The sequence below is a fragment of the Natator depressus genome, chromosome 6 (genome assembly GCF_965152275.1).
Source record: "Natator depressus isolate rNatDep1 chromosome 6, rNatDep2.hap1, whole genome shotgun sequence".
Lineage (NCBI taxonomy): Eukaryota > Metazoa > Chordata > Testudines > Cheloniidae > Natator > Natator depressus.
In genome coordinates this window covers 80,614,167-80,629,301 of record NC_134239.1, presented here as the reverse complement: position 1 = coordinate 80,629,301, position 15,135 = coordinate 80,614,167, and positions in this window count along the sequence as shown.

Sequence of the window (15,135 nt, the reverse complement as noted above, 5' to 3'; positions counted from 1 at the left end):
GAACATTTTTGTGTTTGTGTACTGCCTTCTCATACGACAGAGCACCACATTGAGCAAAGTACCCTGGTACTGTATATGCGTTCCTCTGGACTCTCGGATTTTAAGACCAAAAAGCTTTTTACGACTGAAAAATATGGTTTTCCACATTTCAAAAAGGACGAGGCTCTATTTATGAATTTTAGAGAAAGGTACATTACTTCAGAAACAGCAAAACAGGAACAGAGCTGCAATTTTCAAGAAAACAGGATTCCAAAATATAGAAATAATAAAAAAGTAGCAGAGACGATGTATAATTCAATCAAATTACAGAAAATTGCTTTAAAATCCAGAATAGTAGCGATCTATTATGTCTCTGTTTTATTAGTGACAAGTACAATTACTCTAAAATAAAGAACACTGGTGAATATATAATTGGCTGTAATCATGTTAGTGTTTGAATAAAAATGACGGGAACATTTAACACTTTGACAACAAAATGTTCAGAAACAACTTATTTATTCAAACAGTTTTTATTTGCGTCCACGTGAAGGAGAAACACACTTTTGCCTATGAGAAATCAATGACTTTCCCCTCGCAATAAATAAATATCTAAAAAAGAATATTAATTATTTTACTACCCGAAGCTTAATACAGCCTCCCTGAGTTACATTATTACTGGTTACTCGGTGTTCAAAGGACGCCATCTACAGGAAAAGATCTTTATGCTGAACACAAATCTAATCACTGATTACCTCAAAACTCAAAGCTAATATTCCTCTTTACATTCTGCTCCGATTTTACCCATAACAATGATCACAATATTTGCTTCTTCCGATTCAGTTTGTTAACTGTTGACATGATCTAGGAATCCTTTTACAGGAGGCCTCTTCTATGCCTGTGGGAGATGTGAAGATTTTTTTATTTTCCTTGAAGTAATACTTTTGTCTTGTTATCAGAAACTGATGTATTTAAGGATTGTTTAATCAGTCGCTAGAAATGCAGGTTACACTGTCCAGGTTTCTATACGTGATGATGAGCTTGGAAGAATTCTAATGAGACCGCAAAACAAAAAACAAAGTGATTGAAGGCAGCCTATGCAATGATTGTGTCATATGAAAACTAATATTGCTTTACTTTTAATTCATTTACTCTTTGATATATAAAAAAATACCAGCTACGCCATCAACAGACTAATCTGTTTAGACAATAAATACCTTGCCCCCATTGCTTAGTAGTTATGGGTACAATTCGGTTGTGTCTGCTCAGTTCTGAGCCCTTGCTGAGAAATCCAGAGAAGGAGAAAGAGTGCCGCTTAATACTTTGGCCATACAAATAAACCCGTGGAGTTGGTTTACACGCAAAACCTCAGTGATGTGATTCAAACACCTTAGTTCAAACATTAGAAAACACAAGGGGAGTTTAAGCAAACGTTCAAGAGTTTCCTTATTCTGATTGCCTCCGATTAGAACAATATATCTATTTATTTATCTTTCTTTCTTGCCAAATATTTGCTCCTTTTTAGTGATTATTACTACATAAAGAGTCTGATCCTGCATTGCCTGGAACATCCATTGGCTCCAGTTTGGGGAGTATCATATGGATCCCTGAATTTGCAGATTGAAATCAGACCCTAAGAGTCAATTAAATATTTCGCCTAGAACGTGCAATTCGTTGATACAAGTTTACAAATAAAGCATCACACGTGTCTGAATTTATTTGTTTTAGACCCAGGGCATAGATGGCTTTTGAAATTTAAGTTGCCGATTAAATTTTACGTTAGAGTGTTATAAGGCAAAGGTAAAACGTGCAACAATTTTGGGACAATAATTCAGAGATCAACAATTGTTTTTAGCTAGAGGAGTGTATTATTTTGAAACCTGTTTTTTTTTTTTTTTTTTTTTAAAGTTCAAACTATTTGTGTCTGTTTCCCCAGCGGATCCTTAATGGACTAAGAATGGCCAACGTTGCTCATACTTTCTCTTCTTCATTATTCCACTCCTGTCTAACGATAGTGAATGTTCAAAACAGACAGGCTTTGCAAAAAATATTGATGTTTTAAAACTTCACAAAATATTAAGGGGAGAAGTTCCTCTTTCCCTCCCCACTCGCCAACAAACAATAGTGAACCCGGTGGTTACGTTTCTTTTTGTTATGAGCCAAGCGAGTGGCTCCCATTTGAACTAACAGGTCTATCATTTCTTTTCTGCATTTTATTAAACCGCAGATGTTAGCCTTTTTCTACGTGTTTAGGCTGCTAATGCCGACCACTTAACACAACAAAAATACTCATCTTTCGAGCCTTGCCGAGGGGCAGCCATGGATGTGAACCGTTTCCCTTTATTTACAGGACACAACCTTTTGGGGTGGAAAAAAGGGGAGGGGGCTGGTGGAGAGGGGGTAAGTCTAACCACTTTTTAGCGGGAGCCCTTGTTTCTCCACTCTTTGATGCCAACAATTTCAACTGGTGTGTGAGTTTTCCCCTCCTACGGCAGTCAAAGCACACGTTACAACGAGTTACTCCACAAATATCCCCTACAAGAGACCCTAAATCCCGAGTCTGGAGGAACCGAGATCTTTAGCTAACCCTCCCCTCTCCCCGTTTGTAAACTTCCACCAAAGCACGTCTTATGTGAAGGAAATTCACATCAGCTGCCTCTCCTATTATTGGCAAGGGTTTATTTCAAACCCCTTCTGCGATCGCATTTCCCCCCTACTGTAGTGTAGGTTTGTCGTTTTTAATAATGACTGACCATTAACGGTGACCAATTTTCTCATTTTCCTTCAAGCTGCTCGAACGTGTAAGAAACACAAGGACTCTCAAACACTTCGAATAACCAGTAAAAAAAAAAAAGAAAAAAAAAGTAATGCCAGAACATTCACAGGGATGCAAACAATCGCAGAGAGAAAAAATCAGAGGATCCTGGTGCCCCAAACATTATAATTTATTTCAGAAAAATGATTAACCTATCGGTTACAAATCGAATATTTGTGTGGTGGGGAGATCCAAGAACTTTCATTATAGAATTATAACTTTTCATTAAAGCGCAGTAAAAACAAAACAAAAACCTATAACCGTGATCTGAACTGCATCAGCGACATCTCGTGACCGAGACGCGCAACTGCAGCGTCTGAATTCAAGGCGCTTCTCCTGTGCACAGTATTCACTGAACCCCAGCTTTCTTTTCCTAAGTAATGATGATACTTACTTTCCAAAGTAGCACATCCACCCCGTTTCTTCACGGACACAAGACATGTGCTATACCTGTTAGATTAATACAACTGGTAATGAAGTTTAGTGAAGACCCATTCATAGGCCCGTTTACCATTTGCAGAACGAATGCAAACTTCTTAAAAGATTTCGCCTCTGATTTTCAAACCATCAGGCACTTCTTCGTGTAGATGTTCCAAAGTTTTCGGTACAAGCTAAACTATCTGTCCCCCTAACCTCTATAAATGCAATCGTTTTCTTGCTTACCGTGTTAGGGTATTTTTGCATTGAGGTATTTCTGTAATCAAGGCATTGCAAAAGAAAACACGCACACCTCCATTTCTCCCTTTCCATGCAGAAGACCGACATTAAAAGAAAGAATCAAGACCGATTAAGGAATCAGCTATATTTCCCAGGTATAACAGTTAAGTGGCAGCATCATTAAAACGATTGCACAAAGTGTATAATGGTAAATTTCTGCTCGTTGTAAGAAAAATAGGAAAATCTGACTAAATGAAATCTTGACTAAATGAAATCATCCTGTTTAAGTATTAGTGTCAACTCTCATTAGCAACTCAAATAATCTTTCCCCTTCGGCAGACCTTGTCGGGTGTATCGATTTAATGGAAAACAAAATAAAACAACAACAAACAAACGAAACAAAACAATAAAGAAAACCCCAACCACTTTTCATTCTATTATTGCAGTTTCATTGGTTGCATTGCAAGGAACTTGGCAGACCTCGACTGGATTTTAAGCGATTTCCTTTTGCGATAGCACTTTTTATATCTTTCTTATCCTTCCCCAAAGAAAAGTTAAGAAACTCGGCATCTGGCTTCAGTCCTTTCTCGTGAATAGACGTTGCAACAGTAGCAAAAGAGAAGGCTTTGAATGACCATTTGAAAACACAGTGGATAAAGAAGTCCAGAAAGGTAGTTATTGGCACGGTCAGCCAAACTCAGCAATTCAGCGGAGGCACAATAGCCACCGCTATGCAGAGCGCAAGGGAGAGGGCAAATGGGAACTGCAGTTGTTCTAACTTTAGGGGCTATTTCTGCATCACGTTAAGTGCTAGCCAGACCTGATCCAGCTGCTAGAACTATAGCACCATACGGATACAGAATGAAAGAAGAAAATGGTTATGGGCACTGAGGAGATCAGCACACTAGGAAATGACGAGCACGAGACAGTTTAAAGGCAATCAAAAGACAGTCCCATCATCAGGAGGCTGTGTTCCACTTCAATAATAAAGCAGAGAAAGTTTTGAGCAATTAATGTTCTGCAAATATATTTTTAACTCGACCTCCTATAACAATGGTCTGTGTGTGGGAGAATGAGACAAAGGGGAAGAATACACTTTTTAAATAAACTGAATTAAGAAGGGATTCGAAAAGAGTTTGCTGTATGAACGGAGTAAAGGAGTGGGATCATGGAGTCTGACAGACACAAATGATTCATCGTAATTCGGTTCTCAGATGCTTTGCCACAAAGCAGAGCACTGAACTAAACCGAATGCCTTTGCTGATATTAACCGAGAGACATAACGCATGGGAAGCGATATTCCAGCAGCCCCGTTTGACTTACTTAACCAAGTTGGAAAAAAAGTTACCCTCACAACAACAGTGTTTTTGCTTTAAAAAAATGCAGAGTTAAAAATATGTGTCGCCCCTGAAGACCGAACCCAGCTGACACCCTCATTCAGGGCGCTCGCTGGAGAGACAGAATATTTGCTCTCAGTTCAACGAGCAAAGGCCCGATCCCGCGTTCCGGGGAGCGTGGCGTGCCAGGACTGCAGAGTGGAGCCCAAAGTTCCCATCTCTGAAGCGCTGGGTGCTTTCAAGAGCTGACTGTAAATAAACCCCCACCAATAACAACACCGCCTTCAGGCGGAGCCTGAGCTGAGGCGGCCTCTGTACCTTTCCTCTGCAACCAGAGCCATCGGAGTTTTTATTCCAACTCCAAAGGGAACCTGCAATTATGACCCCCCCTTCCTCCCACCCACCCACCCAGCCACCCTGCGCATTCTCTTTTTCGAAGCGTTCTATGAGGAAGGTTATTTGGATCGCGGGTAAAACCAACCCGGGGTGGGGAAGAGAAAATCAAATCCTTCCATTTGCTATTTACAAAACTCATTGTCATGCTGCACTCCGTTTCCTCTCCTCGCTGTCTGTCTATCTGGGGAACTAAATGTGGGGAAGTGAGTGAACCAAAGACAAAGCCAGTGCAGCTGTATTTGAGTTTCTCACACACTGTCAAACGCGCTCCTGTCTCATTATTCTCCACGCTTGTTGTTATTATTATCATACCTAATGTGAACATATTCTAAAGAGAGGTACTTGGCGGCAAACAGACAGAGCTCCAATTTAATGCTCTCAGATTCCTTTAGGAAGAAGCCAAAGGCTCCTACTTCTCCCTGCTTGGAACCTTGGCAGATAACGCCACTAAAAGCTGAGACATGCAATTTGCTTCCCTCTCGTTCCCCATTTCCCAGAGCAGCAGCTAGATTTCACTGTCTAATAGCCCAGCTGATAAACTTGCTATATTGGCAACCCGGTGCCGCAGCCATGCATACAGGAAAATATTGTTGAGCCACTGATAACTCAAGAGGGGTCCCGTTTGGTCTGTGGAATGAACGGGAATCAGTCAATTCATTCGTATTCTGCTGCGGAGTGATGATGTGAGTGGACCAGTGTGACGGATTTCACCAAGGCCAAACCTGTGTAAGTCCCATCGCCCTGTTTCTTCGGGACAAAAGCGTGGAACTAAATGTACAGGATCGTCACGTCCTGGAGCATATTCATAACAAACAAAATATGGTCGAAACGGCCTTAGGTGACTGTTTATACTACGGGTCATATCCTGCTTGCCTCTACTCGCTAGAATAATCCTGTTGCAGTCAATAGCGCTTGCCCTTGTGAGTAAAATAAAATGATCTTGATTTACACATGGATTGAGAGTCAACTACTTTGCTCAATTAAACTATATCGTAACAACGAAACAATACAAAGGGCCCTATTTAATCATCCGGGCCCCAGGGAATTTCCTATAGACTCGCAGAGCGACTGAGGGCTTTCGCGGTGTGAGGACTACGGGGTCGATTCTTTTCAAATTAATTTCTGAAAGCAACAGAGATAACTTTCCAAAGGGACTAGGATTACTAGGAGATCTCTCTCTCTCTCTCTTTCTCTCTCTCTCTTTCTCTCAGTTGGTAACTGGGAAGCAATTTTTGCCTCCAGAACTGTTAGAATAATCACAGCCACATGTTAGTAACTCAACACAATGGACACTTCAGCATCCGAGGCTAGACAGGGTCTTAAGTGATGGCTGCTTATATTTGTTTTTCTTTCTGTAGCCAGCCATTACTTTAGAGCAACGTTAGCGAGGTCCCTCCCTGGAAGTAATCCCTTCCCATTCCATCACGTGCAGGGAGGATCCAGAAACCTGTCAAATCTCGATCGCAAAGCACTCGGGTTTTTAGTCCACTGAGAACCGATGCACGGCGAGCCAGACGCAAGGATACTCCCTGCCCATTCTGTCATAACCAGAGACTGAATTTCTGCCAAATGCGCATCTGAATGATTTCGGATTCAACTAGCACCCCTTTCTCTTGACAGTTCCTAAAGCAGCTATTATGGGTCGCAGAGGTCTGATTGTTATGTCGCAGCTATGCAAGTTTAACACGACACACAAAAAGAAAAGGAGTACTTGTGGCACCTTAGAGACTAACCAATTTATTTGAGCATAAGCTTTCGTGAGCTACAGCTCACTTCATCGCATGCATTTGAGCTGTAGCTGACGAAAGCTTATGCTCAAATAAATTGGTTAGTCTCTAAGGTGCCACAAGTCCTCCTTTTCTTTTTGCGAATACAGACTAACACAGCTGTTACTCTGAAACCTGTCACGACACACAAAGTAAGGGCTTTCTCTAATTGGATTAGTGGAGATTTCCCAAACAGGGGGTTCCTATAGACAACCCCGAAGCCTACTTTTAATTTTGGTAACACATCCTCAACGTATTCTAAAAACATTAATTTTCTAATCAGGTTTTGCTTTGTCATACTTTACAAAGAGAAAACACCTGAGTGCAATACACATAAGAGTTATTATGCCACTTCTACTTATTAGGACAATTGTCTAATTCCAGTATCATCCTTACTTTAAGGCACTCTTTATTTTTTTAACGTTCATGACTTTTTTTCGTTAAAAATGCTCTTGCTCAAGTGGAAACAGAGTTTCCATTAATGAAAAACAGAACAATCAATTGTTATTTTAAAAACAATATTTATAGGGGAGTGCAAGTAACAACAGCTATTTTCCTAGTCAAAGCATTGATTTCACACTTGGTATATTTCCTGATCATTGCAATCATGGTACCAACACGTAAAAATCAAACACAGATAAATTAACCGAACGAAACCAACATTGTTTTATGTGGCCCTTTAGACCCTTTTCCTGACTGATGTTCTCGTATGCTTCTTACATGTGATATTAATTTAAAACTATGGAGGGACTATGTTAGTTACTAACACCGAAAATATGTAGCCATCAAAACAACCACGTATTTGTCTGGCGTCCTTAAAAAAATAAGAGGAGTTTTACAAACTGGAGAAAAAAGCGAAGCAGCCGGGTAGAGTAGGATCATTGCAAGCTACAATGAGACTACATTTCGGTTGCCCCGTTTCCATATCCTCAGTACTATTTCCTATGCGAATAGATTATTTTCATATTCTCCCACCCGGTATGTTATTACCAGAACTCATTTTATATTCTCAAGGCAGAGCTTTGCGCTGCACTCTCTTTTATCCTCTTCTGTCCTGCAGTAATCTGCTTTAAGGCTTGCTAGCTTCACTAATTTGTTAGACACAGTTCGAAGCGCCAAGTGTAAGAAAAGAATAGTGACAAGGTCAGAGCAGTACAAGCCAAGTTAGGGTTTCTACAGGGATGATAATAAGGCTTTCACATTCATGCATCAAGGTCACCTCGAAGACTAGGAAGTGGGGGAATAACAAAAGACACAATTCAATTTTGTGTGTGTGTCAAAGATTGCATCTAGAAGAGCACATGGTACCAAGGTAATCCTTTCTTGCTGCAGATGCAGAGTCAGCTTTGAATTGCCCTGATTTTCTCGTGTTTTAGTTTTTATTTTAACTAAAACGATTGTGGCCATCTGTGTCACAGGTTAGGTAACTGGCAGCAGCTTTCTTGGTGCTTGCAATGGACAAGAAATGGAAAATGACCCTAGACAGATCGAAGATTCCTACAAATAAAACACGCCTGATATAGAACTGCATTACAAAATACATTGATTCTTACTTTGACATATTATCACATAAACATCTTTTAATTTAAAGAGTAAGACTCCGAAGTTGGAGCTAAAGTCAGCGGTCAAACACAAGTCCAGCGCTTGATTTCGGGTTGTATAAAAAATGATCAGCCCTTTGCAATGGGTCTGGAACATTTTCTACAGCTGTAGAATTTGGAACGGGCCAGGGTTCCGTCTCAAAAGGCAGCCAAATATTGCTGTAGGGATCACATTCCACTCCAATTCTCTTAGATTTTTGTCTTAAGTTAAAATCCTCTACCTCTACCTTGCGTGAATGGAAAAGGCAGAGCAGTCCTGGAGACCTGGACTCCCTCAGTGTGAGAGCAGAACATCTTAGAAAGCTGAAAAAACTGGTCCATGCCTTGGAGACTCCGAAATATGCTTCTTCAAGTGTCCCCTAGTCGCTAAAACCTTTATTGAATATCTACCCCTACTGCCAGAGCTTCATATGTATCCTCAGCAATGTACATTATCTGTCCCCCATCTCTCCCGTCCTTTAGTGTCTTTGAGCCATGTAGACAGGAAAAGCTACAGTCGAAGTTTTTAAAAGTGTTGCTAATTTACAGTTATTGAGCTCTCCAAGCTATTTCCTCGGGTTCTGTTCCACTGATAAAAGGGACACAGCTTCAGAGTAAACTAGTCTAAGGAATTGTGTTTAAACATAACTCGTTCTTAACATGGCCCTGCATATAAGTAATGGAAGAGTGCGTTCCCCATGTCTTCTCGCTCCCTGATGCAAACACCAACTTGCTTTGCCTTGCTTCCTTCCCCCTACAGAGAGGAGGCGTGACTTATACAGAAGACATATAGAGATATGCATAGATGAAATTCCACCAATCAATCAGGAGGGTTTCAGTAGGAGACCTCTATAGAGTGATGTGTGGGATCTCATTTAACTACTGTAGGTGGTTAGACCACCTTCCCTCCAGCCCCCTAGGTCCCTTTTCAGAAAAGAAATCCATGGGAGGGAGGCAGACGGACCAGAAAACTGTGAGGGTCAGCCTCCCAACCCAGCAGATCCTGGGGATCCATAGGGAAGGTGAACCTCAGACAGGAGGATGCTCATTAATTTGTGGGGAGGCCTCACTCCGCTACATTACACTGTGCCTGCTTCCTCCAGGCAGGACAACTTCTTCAGGACGCAAGCATCAAGGACTCAGATAAGGCTATCCCCATGGATCTTCCCAAGGCTAGCCCTGATGAGAGCAGCTAGTTCATGGTTCCACTTTTGGTGCCACTTATCCAAAATCCTGTGGACCTACGTCTGTAGGTTGGGACCAACATTTTTACCTTCTCCGGAAAGTTAGGCCATTATAGAATCATAATAGCTAGAGATGAAAAAGACCCAGCATACCACCAAATACTTGCCAGCACTCCCAAAACCGTGGGTAGCAAAAGGAAGGACACTCAGATTATATACAACCACAGCTCAATGGTTAATTTGGTTACAGATGTGCATTGTTGAATGCTAACCAATTAATACCCACTTCTACCAATAATACCTGGAATGTATATAAAGTGCTTCAAATATGTTAGCTAATTAATCCTCACGATAGCTCTACCAGATTGGTGTTATTGTTTTCATCTATATTTTACAGAGAAAGTGAGGCAGAGAGGTTAAACATGATAAAGTTTGTAACCACAGTTACTTCTTTGTTTTCTCAAGTGAACTATTTTAATCGAGGTTTTTTCACACTGCTTTGTAAAAATAACCAACCATTTGAAAGCTATTGGGACATTTCAAATATATAGTAACAATCATTTCACTGACGGCCTTCTTCACCAATGGGAAAGAGAATTGTTTAGTCTTACCATATATTTAATATGATGAAATATGCCTTTTAAACTATACCAGAGTCTCCAACAAGTCATGAGAACAGTTAGCTGCAGAGCAGATTCCTAAACAAAGCAGTAAGGGGTAACCCGATTATATCTATTTTTAATATTCTTAAACAAACGCTTGTAAATCTGATAAAAAAGCAACATTTTAGTGTAGCGAGGTTGTCCCTTTAGCAGGGTCCTGTACTTTATTATGATAATCAGAGAACACTAGTCATTAAATCAACCTGCACTGAATGTACTAGACCCATTGCACTGGATCCACTAGAACTAACTCTGTAACTTAGTTTCTCAACAATATGTTCAGATGAAAAACAAAGCACCTTTTCCAAATACTGGATATGGCCTCTTAGTTGAGCTCTCCTAAACAAATTATTGTTGCTTAAAATGGCAAGTGTACATTTCGTGTTTCTGGTGGTATCTTTAGCGCTGAAGTTGAGAACACTCAGGTTGTCTCTTACCTAGAAAGCACATGCGTGGTTTTAAGTGTCTGAATAATCCACTGAAACCAATGGGACTATGCAAATACTTAACTGTGTTGCTGCCTTTGAAAGTGGCTCAAGGATTGTCTCAATGGTGTTTGACTCCTTTTATCCATTCAGCATGTAATGGACAGAAACAGAAGGAGAAATGACGATCAAAGGAGCACCCAGGGTGTTTAGCAGCGATATCATCTCTCCAGACCTTCCTGCTGGTGATGTATTTACTCTGCATAAATTTAGGAACACTTTTAACTGTGTGTTGGATGATATACCTTTAGTACCCAGTAATGTATACCGCATTTATATGTAGGGCGCTTTGGGAAACTTTTGTAATTATAGTAATGTCAATGCAACCACATCCACTCTATCCGTCCGTTCCTCCCATCGCTTTTCTTTGTGCTCTTTTCTTGGCGTACCGCATAGTAACTATAAAAATACGCTCCGTCCAAAACACACCCTCTCTGTTCTGAATGCCCACTCTGATATTAGCGGGTAGAGTGTTTCAAATTAACTGCTGAGGGTTTGCTTCCATGAATAGCTGCTTCTCAGCTCACACTCGACTAAAAAACCCTCATCTCTATCTTTTGAATGCATATTTTTCATTAGGAGCTTTCGGAGCACAGAAGGAAGATTAGGGGAAAATTAGATCTTTTGCTTGATCACAAACGGTTCTATGCTGAGTTTTCTCAGTTGCGACCAAGATTTTCTCTCGAATGTACAGCGTCCTTATTCCCAAGAGGTTTTTATGTAAGTTCTTTGAACACTTTTCAGTGCTGTTGATGCTGTGAGTCTACCTGGAACTATTGCCTAGCCGACCATTTTCTCATTGCCTGTAATACATCTGCCATAGTTAATTTAGACCCTGGGGTGAAATGTTTTCTTTCTGTCCCCCTTCAGGACCAAATTGTAGCCCATACTAAACACCCATGCAGCCGCAGGAGGGAGAGAAAGATCTCCCCTCATTTCCCTATGTAGACTACCAGGACCTTAGGTCTGGGCGCGCAGGGTAAAGGGGCACTGCATGCCTGCTTGCATCCACGCAACGCTGATGGGGAGCGAGTGGGGTGAGGAGGGCCAGGCAATGCGAGAAGTCTTGCCTCCACCCCCTTTCCCCAGCACTCCAGCTGGCGGAGCTGTGGCATGGTCAGGATGGTGATTTGCTGCTGTTCATGTCCAGCCATCCCCTGGAAGAAGAGAGAAGCAGGGAAGGAATTGTGACTCAGGAGTGGTCTGGGAAAGCACAGCAATGCACCACCTCTTCCTGAGCTGTTCAGAAATCACTCAGCGCTGATCTGCCTTGCCTCACATGTATGAGCTTCTGCCCAGTGCCTCCGGTTCCAGCCTCTGAAAGGTACAGCGCGGAGCCTTTGGAACACACAGCATTGCCAGCTCTCACAAGTTCATCACAAGTCTCATGATAGCTAGTGTTTATTACAGCCCATGCCCTTGGAGGGGAGAATCTCAGGTTTAATTTAAAATGACAAAATGAAAACAAAAACAAGTTGCCAGCCCTCATGGTTGCGGAACAGAAGGGAAATAAAAAGAATCCAAAATGTATTATTTAAGAAAAATCTAATGATTGCTAAATCAATCTCTGAGTTTTTGTGGCCTGACTCGTGATTTTTTAATTTTTGGGGTTGTCAGCACTGAACATTCTAACCCTAAGCTGCCCAAATATTTCCTTCAAAAGGACTTCTTGGAAGCTTTTATAAGATAAACATTGATCTTCATTTGCCTCATCACATTTGAAACATTAGTTTGAAATTTCAGCTTCCATTTTTATTTAGGGATTGTTGTGCTGTGAAGAATAGGACCCCAACTGGGCAACATTTTCTTTTTCTTTCTTACAAATTTGTTTTTGTTTGTTTGTTTCTTTTTTACTTTAAAACCCAGGATTTTATTTTAAGTCTTTCTTATGCATTCAATGATGCCAGATTGGGAGTCCCAGATACTGGCTCTAAGTACCCACAGATCAGGTATAACACAGGCAATGCAGTGACATGCAAATTTATTCCTACTTCCCAAATAACATAGCCTCTAGTTTTACTAGACTGACAGCAGTGACACCTGACTTGAGAGTGTGACAAAGTTCCTCCTCTACCTTGGTGGGTCTTGTGCTTATTGACGGATTAGCTTGCCCTGGAGCTTCACAGCAGCCCTCAGTTTGGCCGTTTTCATGAACCCACAGTCCAGGTCAACTCCTCCTGTGGGTTTTGTTTTCTTGGTATCTCCACTCATGATATCGCTGGGCCCGCACTGCGGTCGTTACCCCAGATCTGGCCAGGATCTCTGCTTTCAGCTGGGGGTAGTCTGCCGCAGCCTCTTCAGGCAAATCATAGTAGGCCTTCTGGTCCTCCTCACACAGGAATGGAGCGAGGATGCCAGACCACTGTTCTCGGGGCCAAGCCTCCCGCAGGGCTGTCCTCTCAAAGGCCAGGAGGTATGCCTCCACATCGTCCTCCTGCATCATTTTCTGCAGCCAATTGCTGGCCCGCAAGATCTGCATCCCATCATGGCTGTGGTTCAGCTCTGTAAGGGCCTTTACCTGGTTTACCAGTTCCCTCAACATAGCCCGGTCTTGAGCAGCCTGGTCCATCAGCAGGTGATTAGTCTCTTGCTGCAGGCGCACTGCCTCCTGTTGGGCGGCTGCCTGGACACGAGTAGCTTCCTGCTGGGCAGCCTTGGCTTGTATCAGTGCCTGCACTACCTCCTCCATTGTGGTGAAAAAATAAAAATAAACCTTCTCCCTTTTTTGTTTTTTTTCCAAACACCCTTCTTCTTCCGCTGTGCTGTGGACACCAGATCCCACTTGTTACACCAGTTGTGACAAAGTTCCTCCTCTACCTTGGTGGGTCTTGCGCTTATTGGTGGATTAGCTTGCCTTGGAGCTTCACGCAGCCCTCAGTTTGAACGTTTTCATGAACCCACAGTCCAGGTCAACTCCTCCTGTGTCTGACCAGGAGTTGGGAGGATTTGGGGGGAACCTGGGCTCACCCTCTACTCCGGGTTCCAGCCCAGGGCCCTGTGGAATGCAGCTGTGTAGAGTGCCTCCTGGAACAGCTGTGCGACAACTACAACTCCCTGGGCTACTCCCATGGCCTCCTCTTAACCCCTTCTTTAGTCTCACCATAGGACCTTCCTCCTGGTGTCTGATAATGCTTGTACTCCTCAGTCCTCCAACAGTCTGTGTTCTCACTCTCAGCTCCTCATACCTCTTGCTCCCAAATCCTCACACGTGCACCACAAACTGAAGTGAGCTCCTTTTTAAACCCAGATGTCCTGATTAGCCTGCCTTAATTGATTCTAGCAGCTCCTTGATTGGCTGCAGCTGTTCTAATCAGTCTGTCTTAATTGTCTCCAGAAGGTTCCTGATTGTTCTGCCGTCTCGTCATCTCGCCCACCCATCGCCTCCGCTACCATCAATAGCGGCCAGGGCCCCTTTCCCACCATGACCAGGAAACACGGCGTCCATTGCCTCCTGGTGCCCACCTCACCCCACGTGGAGACATACGTGCAGGCTTTGGCGAGGGTGGTAGGACCCATGGCTATTGTGGTGACCTCCAAAATGTAAGGGAAGGTCGTCCTTTTCTTAGCATCGGAGGCTAAGGCAAGAGGCGGTGGAGAAGGGCCTGGTGGTGGGGGGTGGTGTTCGTCCCCCTGGAGCCGCTAGAGGACCTGGGCATCCGCCTAGTCCTGACCTCCGTCCCCTCCTTTTCTACCCAATGCCGCCCTGTTACCCTCTCTCTCCACCCTGGGGAAACCCTTCTCTGTCATCAGCCCTCTCCCGTTGGGCTGCAAGGACCCCACCCTCCGTCATGTCCTCTCCTTCTGCCGGCAAGTGCAGCTTCTACCGCCGCCGGCGGCACGTGACGGAGAGGCGCTCGAGGGGTCCTTCCTAGTCCCCTACCAGGGAGCCCGCTATCGGGTCTTTTACTCCACGGGAGAGGCCCGGTGCAACCTCTGCCGATCAGCAGGGCATGTCCGAAGAGACTGCCCCTTGGCCCGGCGGGGAGGGGCACCCAAGACCCCCGAGACCCGGCAGGACATGGGCTCCATCGTTGCTGACGCCCCTGGCCGCCCGGCACCTGAAACCACCTCTCCTCCTGCTCAATCCACCACTACTTCCGCCCGGGCCCAAGGGACACCTCCCCTACAATGCCCAGACGAGCGAGGGAGCCCCGCCCTCGCTGCTAACAATCCAGCAGAGACCATGGAGGAGGGTGCAGCAAAGATAATACTGGGCATAGGAGAGGGCCCGCCCCAAGGGGAACTCCCCCTCCCCCATGCTGCCTCACCATTATCCC